This window comes from Rhipicephalus microplus, chromosome X (genome assembly GCF_043290135.1).
Source record: "Rhipicephalus microplus isolate Deutch F79 chromosome X, USDA_Rmic, whole genome shotgun sequence".
NCBI classification, from domain to species: domain Eukaryota; kingdom Metazoa; phylum Arthropoda; class Arachnida; order Ixodida; family Ixodidae; genus Rhipicephalus; species Rhipicephalus microplus.
The window spans coordinates 61,610,140-61,619,907 of NC_134710.1; the positions used below are offsets into that span (position 1 = coordinate 61,610,140).

Below are 9,768 nucleotides of genomic sequence, written 5' to 3' on the forward strand. Positions count from 1 at the left end.
GGTGTATAGCTAGTAAATTTAAAGACCTATTTATTCATGATGACCAAATGTGTACCGAAGGCGTATGCTCAATGTTAGAAGCCACACTCGCTACTCCGGCATGCTAGCTCAGTCGGTTTGAGCATCGTGCTAATAACGCGAAGGTCGTAGGTTCGATCCCTGCGCAGGCCAGTATTTTTTATTGTGTTCTACTGGCCGTCACCTGGTGTCGGGTGTGTAGCTAGACAATTTAAAGACCAATTTATGATGATGACCGAATGTGTACCGAAGGCATATGCCCAGTGTTAGAAGCCGAGCGTCGTGCTAATAACGCGAAGGTCGTAAGTTCGATCCCTGCGCAGGCCAGTATTTTTTTTATTATGTTCTACTGGCCATCACCTGGTGTCGGGTGTGTAGCTAGACAATTTAAAGACCAATTTATTGATGATAACCGAATGTGTACCGAAGGCGTATGCCCAGTGTTAGAAGCCGGACTTCCTACTCCGGCCAGCTAGCTCAGTCGGTTAGAGCGTTCGTGCTAATAACGCGAAGGTCGTAGGTGCGATCCCTGCGCTGGCCAGTATTTTTTATTGTGTTCTACTTGCCTTCACCTGGTGTCAGCTGTGTAGCTAGACAATTTAAAGACCAATTTATTGATGATGACCGAATGTGTACCGAAGATGTATTCCCAGTGTTAGAAGCCGCACTCGCTACTCCGGCCTGCTAGCTCAGTCGGTTAGAGCGTCGTGCTAATAACGCGAAGGTCGTAGGTTCGATCCCTGCGCAGGCCAGTATTTTTTATTGTGTTTCACTGGCCGTCACCTGGTGTCGGGTGTGTAGATAGACAATTTAAAGACCAATTTATTAATGATGACCGAATGTGTACCGAAGGCGTATGCCCAGTGTTAGAAGCCAGACTTGCTACTCCGGCCAGCTAGCTCAGTCGGATAGAGCGTTCGTGCTAATAACGCGAAGGTCGTAGGTTCGATCGCTGCGCAGGCCAGTACTTTTTGTTGTGGTCTACTGGCCGTCTTCTGGTGTCAGGTGTATTGCTAGTAAATTTAAAGACCAATTTATTGATGATGACCGAATATGCACCGAAGGCGTATGCCCAGTGTTAGAAGCCACACTCCCTACTCTGGCCTGCTAGCTCAGTCGGTTAGAGCGTCGTCCTAATAACGCGAAGGTCGTAGGTTCGATCCCTGCGCAAGCCAGTATTTTTTATTGTGTTCTACTGGCCGTCACCAGGTGTCGGGTGTGTAGCTAGACAATTTAAAGACCAATTTATGATGATGACCGAATGTGTACCGAAGGCTGGTAAGCCCAGTGTTAGAAGCCGGTCTTGCTACTCCGGCCAGCTAGCTCAGTCGGTTAGAGCGTCGTGCTAATAACGCGAAGGTCGTAGGTTCGATCACTGCGCAGGGCAGTATTTTTTTATTATGTTCTACTGGCCGTCACCTGGTGTCGGATGTGTAGCTAGACAATTTAAAGACCAATTTATTGATGATGACAGAATGTGTACGGAAGGCGTATGCCCAGTGTTAGAAGCCACGCTCACTACTGCGGCCTGCTAGCTCAGTCGGTTAGAGCGTCGTGCTAATAACGCGAAGGTCGTAGGTTCGATCACTGCGAAGGCCAGTACTTTTTATTGTGTTCTACTGGCCGTCACCTGGTGTCGCGTGTGTAGCTAGACAATTTAAAGACCAATTTATTGATGATGACCGAATGTGTACCGAAGGCGTATGGCCACTGTTAGAAGCCGGACTTGCTACTCCGGCCAGCTAGCTCAGTCAGAGCGTTCGTGCTGATAACGCGAATGTCGTAGGTTCGATCGCTGCGCAGGCCAGTACTTTTTGTTGTGTTCTACTGGCCGTCACCTGGTGTCGGCTGTGTAGCTAGACAATTTAAAGACCAATTTATTGATGATGACCCAATGTGTACCGAAGGCGTATGGCCAGTGTTAGAAACCGCACTCGCTACTCCGGCCTGCTAGCTCAGTCGGTTAGAGCGTTGTGCTAATAACGCGAAGGTTGTAGGTTCGATCGCTGCGCAGGCCAGTATTTTTATTGTGTTCTACTGGCCGTCACCTGGTGTCGGGTGTGTAGCTAGACAATTTAAAGACCAATTTATTGATGATGACCGAATGTGTACCGAAGGCGTATGGCCACTGTTAGAAGCCGATCTTGCTACTCCGGCCAGCTAGCTCAGTCGGGTAGAGCGTTCGTGCTGATAACGCGAAGGTCGTAGGTTCGATCGCTGCGCAGGCCAGTACTTTTTGTTGTGTTCTACTGGCCGTCACCTGGTGTCGCGTGTGTAGCTAGACAATTTAAATACCAATTTATTGATGGTGACAATATGTGTACGGAAGGCGTATGGCCAGTGTTAGAAGCCACACTGGCTACTCCAGCCTGCTAGCTCAGTCGGTTAGAGCGTCGTGCTAATAACGCGAAGGTCGTAGGTGCGATCCCTGCGCAGGCCAGTATTTTTTATTGTGTTCTACTGGCTGTCACCTGGTGTCGGGTGTGTAGCTAGACAATTTAAAGACCAATTTATGATGATGACTGAATGTGTACCGAAGATGTATTCCCAGTGTTAGAAGCCGCACTCGCTACTCCGGCCTGCTAGCTCAGTCGGTTAGAGCGTCGTGCTAATAACGCGAAGGTCGTAGGTTTGATCCCTGCGCAGGCCAGTATTCTTTATTGTGTTTCACTGGCCGTCACCTGGTGTCGGGTGTGTAGATAGACAATTTAAAGACCAATTTATTAATGATGACCGAATGTGTACCGAAGGCGTATGCCCAGTGTTAGAAGCCAGACTTGCTACTCCGGCCAGCTAGCTCAGTCGGATAGAGTGTTCGTGCTAATAACGCGAAGGTCGTAGGTTCGATCGCTGCGCAGGCCAGTACTTTTTGTTGTGGTCTACTGGCCGTCTTCTGGTGTGGGGTGTATTGCTAGTAAATATAAAGACCAATTTATTGATGATGACCGAATATGCACCGAAGGCGTATGCCCAGTGTTAGAAGCCACACTCCCTACTCCGACCTGCTAGCTCAGTCGGTTAGAGCGTCGTCCTAATAACGCGAAGGTCGTAGGTTCGATCCCTGTGCAAGCCAGTATTTTCTATTGTGTTCTACTGGCCGTCACCAGGTGTCGGGTGTGTAGCTAGACAATTTAAAGACCAATTTATGATGATGACCGAATGTGTACCGAAGGCTGGTAAGCCTAGTGTTAGAAGCCGGTCTTGCTACTCCGGCCAGCTAGCTCAGTCGGTTAGAGCGTCGCGCTAATAACGCGAAGGTCGTAGGTTCGATCACTGCGCAGGGCAGTATTTTTTTTATTATGTTCTACTGGCCGTCACCTGGTGTCGGATGTGTAGCTAGACAATTTAAAGACCAATTTATTGATGATAACAGAATGTGTACGGAAGGCGTATGCCCAGTGTTAGAAGCCACGCTCACTACTGGGGCCTGCTAGCTCAGTCGGTTAGAGCGTCGTGCTAATAACGCGAAGGTCGTAGGTTCGATCCCTGCGCAGGCCAGTATTTTTTTTATTATGTTCTACTGGCCGTCACCTACTGTCGGGTGTGTAGCTAGACAATTTAAAGACCAATTTATTGATGATGACCGAATGTGTACCGAAGGAGTATGCCCAGTGTTAGAAGCCGGACTTCCTAATCCGGCCAGCTAGCTCAGTCGGTTAGAGCGTTCGTGCTAATAACGCGAAGGTCGTAGGTGCGATCCCTGCGCAGGCTAGTATTTTTTTATTGTGTTCTACTGGCCGTCACCTTGTGTCGGGTGTGTAGCTAGACAATTTAAAGACCAATTTATGATGATGACCGAATCTGTACCGAAGGCGAATGCCCAGATTTAGAAGCCGCACGCGCTACTCCGGCCTGCTAGCTCAGTCGGTTAGAGCGTCGTGCTAATAACGCGAATGTCGTAGGTTCGATCCCTGCGCAGGCCAGTATTTTTTATTGTGTTCTACTGGCCGTCACCTGGTGTCGGGTGTGTAGCTAGACAATTTAAAGACCAATTTATGATGATGACTGAATGTGTACCGAAGGCGTATGCCCAGTGTTAGAAGCCGGACTTCCTACTCCGGCCAGCTAGCTCAGTCGGTTAGAGCGTTCGTGCTGATAACGCGAAGGTCGTAGGTGCGATCCCTGCGCAGGCCAGTATTTTTATTGTGTTCTACTGGCCGTCACCTGGTGTCGGGTGTGTAGCTAGACAATTTAAAGAACAATTTATTGATGATGACCGAATGTGTACCGAAGGCGTATGGCCAGTGTTAGAAGCCGATCTTGCTACTCCGGCCAGCTAGCTCAGTCGGGTAGAGCGTTCGTGCTGATAACGCGAAGGTCGTAGGTTCGATCGCTGCGCAGGCCAGTACTTTTTGTTGTGTTCTACTGGCCGTCACCTGGTGTCGCGTGTGTAGCTAGACAATTTAAATACCAATTTATTGATGGTGACAATATGTGTACGGAAGGCGTATGGCCAGTGTTAGAAGCCGCACTCGCTACTCTGGCCTGCTAGCTCAGTCGGTTAGAGCGTCGTGCTAATAACGCGAAGGTCGTAGGTGCGATCCCTGCGCAGGCCAGGATTTTTATTGTGTTCTACTGGCCGTCACCTGGTGTTGGGTGTGTAGCTAGACAATTTAAAGACCAATTTATTGATGATGACCGAATGTGTACCGAAGGCGTATGGCCAGTGTTAGAAGCCGGACTTCCTAATCCGGCCAGCTAGCTCAGTCGGTTAGAGCGTTCGTGCTAATAACGCGAAGGTCGTAGGTGCGATCCCTGCGCAGGCTAGTATTTTTTTATTGTGTTCTACTGGCCGTCACCTGGTGTCGGGTGTGTAGCTAGACAATTTAAAGACCAATTTATGATGATGACCGAATCTGTACCGAAGGCGAATGCCCAGATTTAGAAGCCGCACTCGCTACTCCGGCCAGCTAGCTCAGTCGGTTAGAGCATTCGTGCTATTAACGCGAAGGTCGTAGGTGCGATCCCTGCGCAGGCTAGTATTTTTTTATTGTGTTCTACTGGCCGTCACCTGGTGTCGGGTGTGTAGCTAGACAATTTAAAGACCAATTTATGATGATGACCGAATCTGTACCGAAGGCGAATGCCCAGATTTAGAAGCCGCACTCGCTACTCCGGCCTGCTAGCTCAGTCGGTTAGAGCGTCGCGCTAATAACGCGAATGTCGTAGGTTCGATCCCTGCGCAGGCCAGTATTTTTTTATTATGTTCTACTGGCCGTCACCTGGTGTCGGATGTGCACCTAGACAATTTAAAGACCAATTTATTGATGATGACCGAATGTGTACCGAAGGCGTAGGCCCTGTGTTAGAAGCCGGACTTCCTACTCCGGCCAGCTAGCTCAGTCGGTTAGAGCGTTCATGCTAATAACGCGAAGGTCATAGGTTCGATCGCTGCGCAGGCCAGTACTTTTTGTTGTGTTTTACTAGCCGTCATCTGGTGTCGGGTGTGTTGCTAGACAATTTAAAGACCGATTGATTGATGACAACCGAATGTGTACCGAAGATGTATTCCCAGTGTCAGAAGCCGCACTCGCTACTCCGGCCTGCTAGCTCAGTCGGTTAGAGCGTCGTGCTAATAACGCGAAGGTCGTAGGTTCGATCCCTGCGCAGGCCATTATTTTTTTATTATGTTCTACTGGCCGTCACCTGGTGTCGGGTGTGTAGCTAGACAATTTAAAGACCGATTTATTGATGACAACCGAATGTGTACCGAAGATGTATTCCCAGTGTTAGAAGCCACACTCGCTACTCCGGACTGCTAGCTCAGTCGGTTAGAGCGTCGTGCTAATAACGCGAAGGTCGTAGGTTCGATCCCTGCGCAGGACAGTATTTTTATTGTGTTCTACTGGCCGTCACCTGGTGTCGGGTGTGTAGCTAGACAATTTAAAGACCAATTTATTGATGATGACCGAATGTGTACCGAAGGCGTATGGCCAGTGTTAGAAGTCGATCTTGCTACTCAGGCCAGCTAGCTCAGTCGGGTAGAGCGTTCGTGCTGATAACGCGAAGGTCGTAGGTTCGATCGCTGCGCAGGCCAGTACTTTTTGTTGTGTTCTACTGGCCGTCACCTAGTGTCGCGTGTGTAGCTAGACAATTTAAATACCAATTTATTGATGGTGACAATATGTGTACGGAAGGCGTATGGCCAGTGTTAGAAGCCGCACTCGCTACTCTGGCCTGCTAGCTCAGTCGGTTAGAGCGTCGTGCTAATAACGCGAAGGTCGTAGGTGCGATCCCTGCGCAGGCCAGTATTTTTATTGTGTTCTACTGGCCGTCACCTGGTGTCGGGTGTGTAGCTAGACAATTTAAAGACCAATTTATTGATGATGACCGAATGTGTACCGAAGGCGTATGGCCAGTGTTAGAAGCCGATCTTGCTACTCCGGCCAGCTAGCTCAGTCGGGTAGAGCGTTCGTGCTGATAACGCGAAGGTCGTAGGTTCGATCGCTGCGCAGGCCAGTACTTTTTGTTGTGTTCTACTGGCCGTCACCTGGTGTCGCGTGTGTAGCTAGACAATTTAAATACCAATTTATTGATGGTGACAATATCTGTACGGAAGGCGTATGGCCAGTGTTAGAAGCCGCACTCGCTACTCTGGCCTGCTAGCTCAGTCGGTTAGAGCGTCGTGCTAATAACGCGAAGGTCGTAGGTTCGATCCCTGCGCAGGCCAGTATTTTTTTTATTATGTTCTACTGGCCGTCACCTGGTGTCGGGTGTGTAGCTAGACAATTTAAAGACCAATTTATTGATGATGACCGAATGTGTACCGAAGGCGTATGCCCAGTGTTAGAAGCCGGACTTCCTACTCCGGCCAGCTAGCTCGGTCGGTTAGAGCGTTCGTGCTATTAACGCGAAGGTCGTAGGTGCGATCCCTGCGCAGGCCAGTATTTTTTTATTGTGTTCTACTGGCCGTCACCTGGTGTCGGGTGTGTAGCTACACAATTTAAAGACCAATTTATGATGATGACCGAATCTGTACCGAAGGCGAATGCCCAGATTTAGAAGCCGCACTCGCTACTCCGGCCTGCTAGCTCAGTCGGTTAGAGCGTCGTGCTAATGACGCGAATGTCGTAGGTTCGATCCCTGTGCAGGCCAGTATTTTTTATTATGTTCTACTGGCCGTCACCTGGTGTCGGATGTGTAGCTAGACAATTTAAAGACCAATTTATTGATGATGACCGAATGTGTACCGAAGGCGTAGGCCCAGTGTTAGAAGCCGGACTTCCTACTCCGGCCAGCTAGCTCAGTCGGTTAGAGCGTTCGTGCTAATAACGCGAAGGTCGTAGGTTCGATCGCTGCGCAGGCCAGTACATTTTGTTGTGTTTTACTAGCCGTCATCTGGTGTCGGGTGTGTAGCTAGACAATTTAAAGACCGATTTATTGATGACAACCGAATGTGTACCGAAGATGTATTCCCAGTGTCAGAAGCCGCACTCGCTACTCCGGCCTGCTAGCTCAGTCGGTTAGAGCGTCGTGCTAATAACGCGAAGGTCGTAGGTTCGATCTCTGCGCAGGCCATTATTTTTTTATTATGTTCTACTGGCCGTCACCTGGTGTCGGGTGTGTAGCTAGACAATTTAAAGACCGATTTATTGATGACAACCGAATGTGTACCGAAGATGTATTCCCAGTGTTAGAAGCCAGACTTGCTACTCCGGCCAGCTAGCTCAGTCGGTTAGAGCGTCGTGCTAATAACGCGAGGGTCATAGGTTCGATCACTGCGAAGGCCAGTACTTTTTATTGTGTTCTACTGGCCGTCACCTGGTGTCGCGTGTGTATAGACAATTTAAAGACCAATTTATTGAAGATGACAGAATGTGTACCGAAGGCGTATGCCCAGTGTTAGAAGCCTGACTTGTACTCCGGCCAGCTAGCTCAGTCGGATAGAGCGTCGTGCTAATAACGCGAAGGTCGTAGGTTCGATTGCTGCGCAGGCCAGTACTTTTTGTTGTGTTCTACTGGCCGTCTTCTGGTGTCGGGTGTATTGCTAGTAAATTTAAAGACCAATTTATTGATGATGACCGAATATGCACCAAAGGCGTATGCCCAGTGTTAGAAGCCACACTCGCTACTCCGGACTGCTAGCTCAGTCGGTTAGAGCGTCGTGCTAATAACGCGAGGGTCGTAGGTTCGATCCCTGCGCAAGCCAGTATTTTTATTGTGTTCTACTGGCCGTCACCAGGTGTCGGGTGTGTAGCTAGACAATTTAAAGACCAATTTATGATGATGACCGAATGTGTACCGAAGGCTGGTATGCCCAGTGTTAGAAGCCGGACTTGCTACTCCGGCCAGCTAGCTCAGTCGGTTAGAGCGTCGTGCTAATAACGCGAAGGTCGTAGGTTCGTTCACTGCGAAGGCCAGTACTTTTTATTGTGTTCTACTGGCCGTCACCTGGTGTCGCGTGTGTAGCTAGACAATTCAAAGACCAATTTATTGATGATGACCGAATGTGTACCGAAGGCGTATGGCCAGTGTTAGAAGCCGGACTTGCTACTCCGGCCAGCTAGCTCAGTCAGTTAGAGCGCTCGTGCTGATAACGCGAAGGTCGTAGGTTCGATCCCTGCGCAAGCCAGTATTTTTTATTGTGTTCTACTGGCCGTCACCAGGTTTCGGGTGTGTAGCTAGACAATTTAAAGACCAATTTATGATGATGACCTAATTTGTACCGAAGGCTGGTAAGCCCAGTGTTAGAAGCCGGACCTGCTACTCCGGCCAGCTAGCTCAGTCGGTTAGAGCGTCGTGCTAATAACGCGAAGGTCGTAGGTTCGATTATGCGAAGGCCAGTACTTTTTATTGTGTTCTACTGGCCGTCACCAGGTGTCGCGTGTGTAGCTAGTAAATTTAAAGACCAATTTATTGATGATGACCGAATATGCACCAAAGGCATAGGCCCAGTGTTAGAAGCCGGACTTCCTACTCCGGCCAGCTAGCTCAGTCGGTTAGAGCGTTCGTGCTAATAACGCGAAGGTCGTAGGTTCGATCGCTGCGCAGGCCAGTACTTTTTGTTGTGTTTTACTAGCCGTCATCTGGTGTCGGGTGTGTAGCTAGACAATTTAAAGACCGATTTATTGATGACAACCGAATGTGTACCGAAGATGTATTCCCAGTGTCAGAAGCCGCACTCGCTACTCCGGCCTGCTAGCTCAGTCGGTTAGAGCGTCGTGCTAATAACGCGAAGGTCGTAGGTTCGATCTCTGCGCAGGCCATTATTTTTTTATTATGTTCTACTGGCCGTCACCTGGTGTCGGGTGTGTAGCTAGACAATTTAAAGACCGATTTATTGATGACAACCGAATGTGTACCGAAGATGTATTCCCAGTGTTAGAAGCCACACTCGCTACTCCGGCCTGCTAGCTCAGTCGGTTAGAGCGTCGTTCTAATAACGCGAAGGTCGTAGGTTCGATCCCTGCGCAAGCCAGTATTTTTTATTGTGTTCTACTGGCCGCCACCAGGTGTCGGGTGTGTAGCTAGACAATTTAAAGACCAATTTATTGATGATGACCGAATGTGTACCGAAGATGTATTCCCAGTGTTAGAAGCCGCACTCGCTACTCCGGCCTGCTAGCTCAGTCGGTTAGAGCGTCGTGCTAATAACGCGAAGGTCGTAGGTTCGATCCCTGCGCAGGCCAGTATTTTTTATTGTGTTCTACTGGCCGTCACCTGGTGTCGGGTGTATAGCTAGTAAATTTGAAGACCTATTTATTCATGATGACCGAATGTGTACCGAAGGCGTATGCTCAATGTTAGAAG

General features: G+C 49.1%; 37 non-coding genes across 37 annotated transcripts; all 37 read left to right on the forward strand.

Annotated features, from left to right (window-relative positions):
• The first annotated feature begins 97 nt into the window (after positions 1-97).
• On the forward strand, positions 98-171 carry TRNAI-AAU (transfer RNA isoleucine (anticodon AAU)). Its single transcript has one exon. It is a non-coding gene; the product is annotated as a tRNA-Ile (tRNA).
• Positions 172-484: 313 nt separating this feature from the next.
• TRNAI-AAU (transfer RNA isoleucine (anticodon AAU)) lies at positions 485-559 on the forward strand. Its single transcript has one exon. It is a non-coding gene; the product is annotated as a tRNA-Ile (tRNA).
• A 137-nt stretch (positions 560-696) lies between these two features.
• TRNAI-AAU (transfer RNA isoleucine (anticodon AAU)) lies at positions 697-770 on the forward strand. Its single transcript has one exon. It is a non-coding gene; the product is annotated as a tRNA-Ile (tRNA).
• A 137-nt stretch (positions 771-907) lies between these two features.
• On the forward strand, positions 908-982 carry TRNAI-AAU (transfer RNA isoleucine (anticodon AAU)). The gene has a single exon. It is a non-coding gene; the product is annotated as a tRNA-Ile (tRNA).
• Positions 983-1,119: 137 nt separating this feature from the next.
• Positions 1,120-1,193, forward strand: TRNAI-AAU (transfer RNA isoleucine (anticodon AAU)). Its single transcript has one exon. It is a non-coding gene; the product is annotated as a tRNA-Ile (tRNA).
• A 138-nt stretch (positions 1,194-1,331) lies between these two features.
• TRNAI-AAU (transfer RNA isoleucine (anticodon AAU)) lies at positions 1,332-1,405 on the forward strand. The gene has a single exon. It is a non-coding gene; the product is annotated as a tRNA-Ile (tRNA).
• Positions 1,406-1,543: 138 nt separating this feature from the next.
• On the forward strand, positions 1,544-1,617 carry TRNAI-AAU (transfer RNA isoleucine (anticodon AAU)). The gene has a single exon. It is a non-coding gene; the product is annotated as a tRNA-Ile (tRNA).
• Positions 1,618-1,962: 345 nt separating this feature from the next.
• Positions 1,963-2,036, forward strand: TRNAI-AAU (transfer RNA isoleucine (anticodon AAU)). Its single transcript has one exon. It is a non-coding gene; the product is annotated as a tRNA-Ile (tRNA).
• A 136-nt stretch (positions 2,037-2,172) lies between these two features.
• TRNAI-GAU (transfer RNA isoleucine (anticodon GAU)) lies at positions 2,173-2,247 on the forward strand. Its single transcript has one exon. It is a non-coding gene; the product is annotated as a tRNA-Ile (tRNA).
• A 137-nt stretch (positions 2,248-2,384) lies between these two features.
• On the forward strand, positions 2,385-2,458 carry TRNAI-AAU (transfer RNA isoleucine (anticodon AAU)). The gene has a single exon. It is a non-coding gene; the product is annotated as a tRNA-Ile (tRNA).
• Positions 2,459-2,594: 136 nt separating this feature from the next.
• Positions 2,595-2,668, forward strand: TRNAI-AAU (transfer RNA isoleucine (anticodon AAU)). The gene has a single exon. It is a non-coding gene; the product is annotated as a tRNA-Ile (tRNA).
• A 349-nt stretch (positions 2,669-3,017) lies between these two features.
• TRNAI-AAU (transfer RNA isoleucine (anticodon AAU)) lies at positions 3,018-3,091 on the forward strand. The gene has a single exon. It is a non-coding gene; the product is annotated as a tRNA-Ile (tRNA).
• Positions 3,092-3,229: 138 nt separating this feature from the next.
• On the forward strand, positions 3,230-3,303 carry TRNAI-AAU (transfer RNA isoleucine (anticodon AAU)). Its single transcript has one exon. It is a non-coding gene; the product is annotated as a tRNA-Ile (tRNA).
• Positions 3,304-3,442: 139 nt separating this feature from the next.
• Positions 3,443-3,516, forward strand: TRNAI-AAU (transfer RNA isoleucine (anticodon AAU)). The gene has a single exon. It is a non-coding gene; the product is annotated as a tRNA-Ile (tRNA).
• Positions 3,517-3,655: 139 nt separating this feature from the next.
• On the forward strand, positions 3,656-3,730 carry TRNAI-AAU (transfer RNA isoleucine (anticodon AAU)). The gene has a single exon. It is a non-coding gene; the product is annotated as a tRNA-Ile (tRNA).
• Positions 3,731-3,867: 137 nt separating this feature from the next.
• Positions 3,868-3,941, forward strand: TRNAI-AAU (transfer RNA isoleucine (anticodon AAU)). Its single transcript has one exon. It is a non-coding gene; the product is annotated as a tRNA-Ile (tRNA).
• Positions 3,942-4,077: 136 nt separating this feature from the next.
• Positions 4,078-4,152, forward strand: TRNAI-GAU (transfer RNA isoleucine (anticodon GAU)). Its single transcript has one exon. It is a non-coding gene; the product is annotated as a tRNA-Ile (tRNA).
• Positions 4,153-4,288: 136 nt separating this feature from the next.
• On the forward strand, positions 4,289-4,363 carry TRNAI-GAU (transfer RNA isoleucine (anticodon GAU)). Its single transcript has one exon. It is a non-coding gene; the product is annotated as a tRNA-Ile (tRNA).
• Positions 4,364-4,500: 137 nt separating this feature from the next.
• On the forward strand, positions 4,501-4,574 carry TRNAI-AAU (transfer RNA isoleucine (anticodon AAU)). Its single transcript has one exon. It is a non-coding gene; the product is annotated as a tRNA-Ile (tRNA).
• Positions 4,575-4,710: 136 nt separating this feature from the next.
• Positions 4,711-4,785, forward strand: TRNAI-AAU (transfer RNA isoleucine (anticodon AAU)). The gene has a single exon. It is a non-coding gene; the product is annotated as a tRNA-Ile (tRNA).
• Positions 4,786-5,134: 349 nt separating this feature from the next.
• Positions 5,135-5,208, forward strand: TRNAI-AAU (transfer RNA isoleucine (anticodon AAU)). Its single transcript has one exon. It is a non-coding gene; the product is annotated as a tRNA-Ile (tRNA).
• Positions 5,209-5,558: 350 nt separating this feature from the next.
• TRNAI-AAU (transfer RNA isoleucine (anticodon AAU)) lies at positions 5,559-5,632 on the forward strand. Its single transcript has one exon. It is a non-coding gene; the product is annotated as a tRNA-Ile (tRNA).
• Positions 5,633-5,771: 139 nt separating this feature from the next.
• Positions 5,772-5,844, forward strand: TRNAI-AAU (transfer RNA isoleucine (anticodon AAU)). The gene has a single exon. It is a non-coding gene; the product is annotated as a tRNA-Ile (tRNA).
• Positions 5,845-5,980: 136 nt separating this feature from the next.
• On the forward strand, positions 5,981-6,055 carry TRNAI-GAU (transfer RNA isoleucine (anticodon GAU)). The gene has a single exon. It is a non-coding gene; the product is annotated as a tRNA-Ile (tRNA).
• A 137-nt stretch (positions 6,056-6,192) lies between these two features.
• TRNAI-AAU (transfer RNA isoleucine (anticodon AAU)) lies at positions 6,193-6,266 on the forward strand. The gene has a single exon. It is a non-coding gene; the product is annotated as a tRNA-Ile (tRNA).
• A 136-nt stretch (positions 6,267-6,402) lies between these two features.
• On the forward strand, positions 6,403-6,477 carry TRNAI-GAU (transfer RNA isoleucine (anticodon GAU)). Its single transcript has one exon. It is a non-coding gene; the product is annotated as a tRNA-Ile (tRNA).
• Positions 6,478-6,614: 137 nt separating this feature from the next.
• Positions 6,615-6,688, forward strand: TRNAI-AAU (transfer RNA isoleucine (anticodon AAU)). The gene has a single exon. It is a non-coding gene; the product is annotated as a tRNA-Ile (tRNA).
• A 351-nt stretch (positions 6,689-7,039) lies between these two features.
• Positions 7,040-7,113, forward strand: TRNAI-AAU (transfer RNA isoleucine (anticodon AAU)). Its single transcript has one exon. It is a non-coding gene; the product is annotated as a tRNA-Ile (tRNA).
• A 137-nt stretch (positions 7,114-7,250) lies between these two features.
• Positions 7,251-7,325, forward strand: TRNAI-AAU (transfer RNA isoleucine (anticodon AAU)). Its single transcript has one exon. It is a non-coding gene; the product is annotated as a tRNA-Ile (tRNA).
• A 137-nt stretch (positions 7,326-7,462) lies between these two features.
• TRNAI-AAU (transfer RNA isoleucine (anticodon AAU)) lies at positions 7,463-7,536 on the forward strand. Its single transcript has one exon. It is a non-coding gene; the product is annotated as a tRNA-Ile (tRNA).
• A 346-nt stretch (positions 7,537-7,882) lies between these two features.
• TRNAI-AAU (transfer RNA isoleucine (anticodon AAU)) lies at positions 7,883-7,956 on the forward strand. Its single transcript has one exon. It is a non-coding gene; the product is annotated as a tRNA-Ile (tRNA).
• A 137-nt stretch (positions 7,957-8,093) lies between these two features.
• TRNAI-AAU (transfer RNA isoleucine (anticodon AAU)) lies at positions 8,094-8,167 on the forward strand. The gene has a single exon. It is a non-coding gene; the product is annotated as a tRNA-Ile (tRNA).
• Positions 8,168-8,515: 348 nt separating this feature from the next.
• Positions 8,516-8,590, forward strand: TRNAI-GAU (transfer RNA isoleucine (anticodon GAU)). The gene has a single exon. It is a non-coding gene; the product is annotated as a tRNA-Ile (tRNA).
• Positions 8,591-8,938: 348 nt separating this feature from the next.
• On the forward strand, positions 8,939-9,013 carry TRNAI-AAU (transfer RNA isoleucine (anticodon AAU)). Its single transcript has one exon. It is a non-coding gene; the product is annotated as a tRNA-Ile (tRNA).
• Positions 9,014-9,150: 137 nt separating this feature from the next.
• TRNAI-AAU (transfer RNA isoleucine (anticodon AAU)) lies at positions 9,151-9,224 on the forward strand. Its single transcript has one exon. It is a non-coding gene; the product is annotated as a tRNA-Ile (tRNA).
• Positions 9,225-9,362: 138 nt separating this feature from the next.
• On the forward strand, positions 9,363-9,436 carry TRNAI-AAU (transfer RNA isoleucine (anticodon AAU)). Its single transcript has one exon. It is a non-coding gene; the product is annotated as a tRNA-Ile (tRNA).
• A 137-nt stretch (positions 9,437-9,573) lies between these two features.
• On the forward strand, positions 9,574-9,647 carry TRNAI-AAU (transfer RNA isoleucine (anticodon AAU)). Its single transcript has one exon. It is a non-coding gene; the product is annotated as a tRNA-Ile (tRNA).
• Positions 9,648-9,768: the final 121 nt, after the last annotated feature.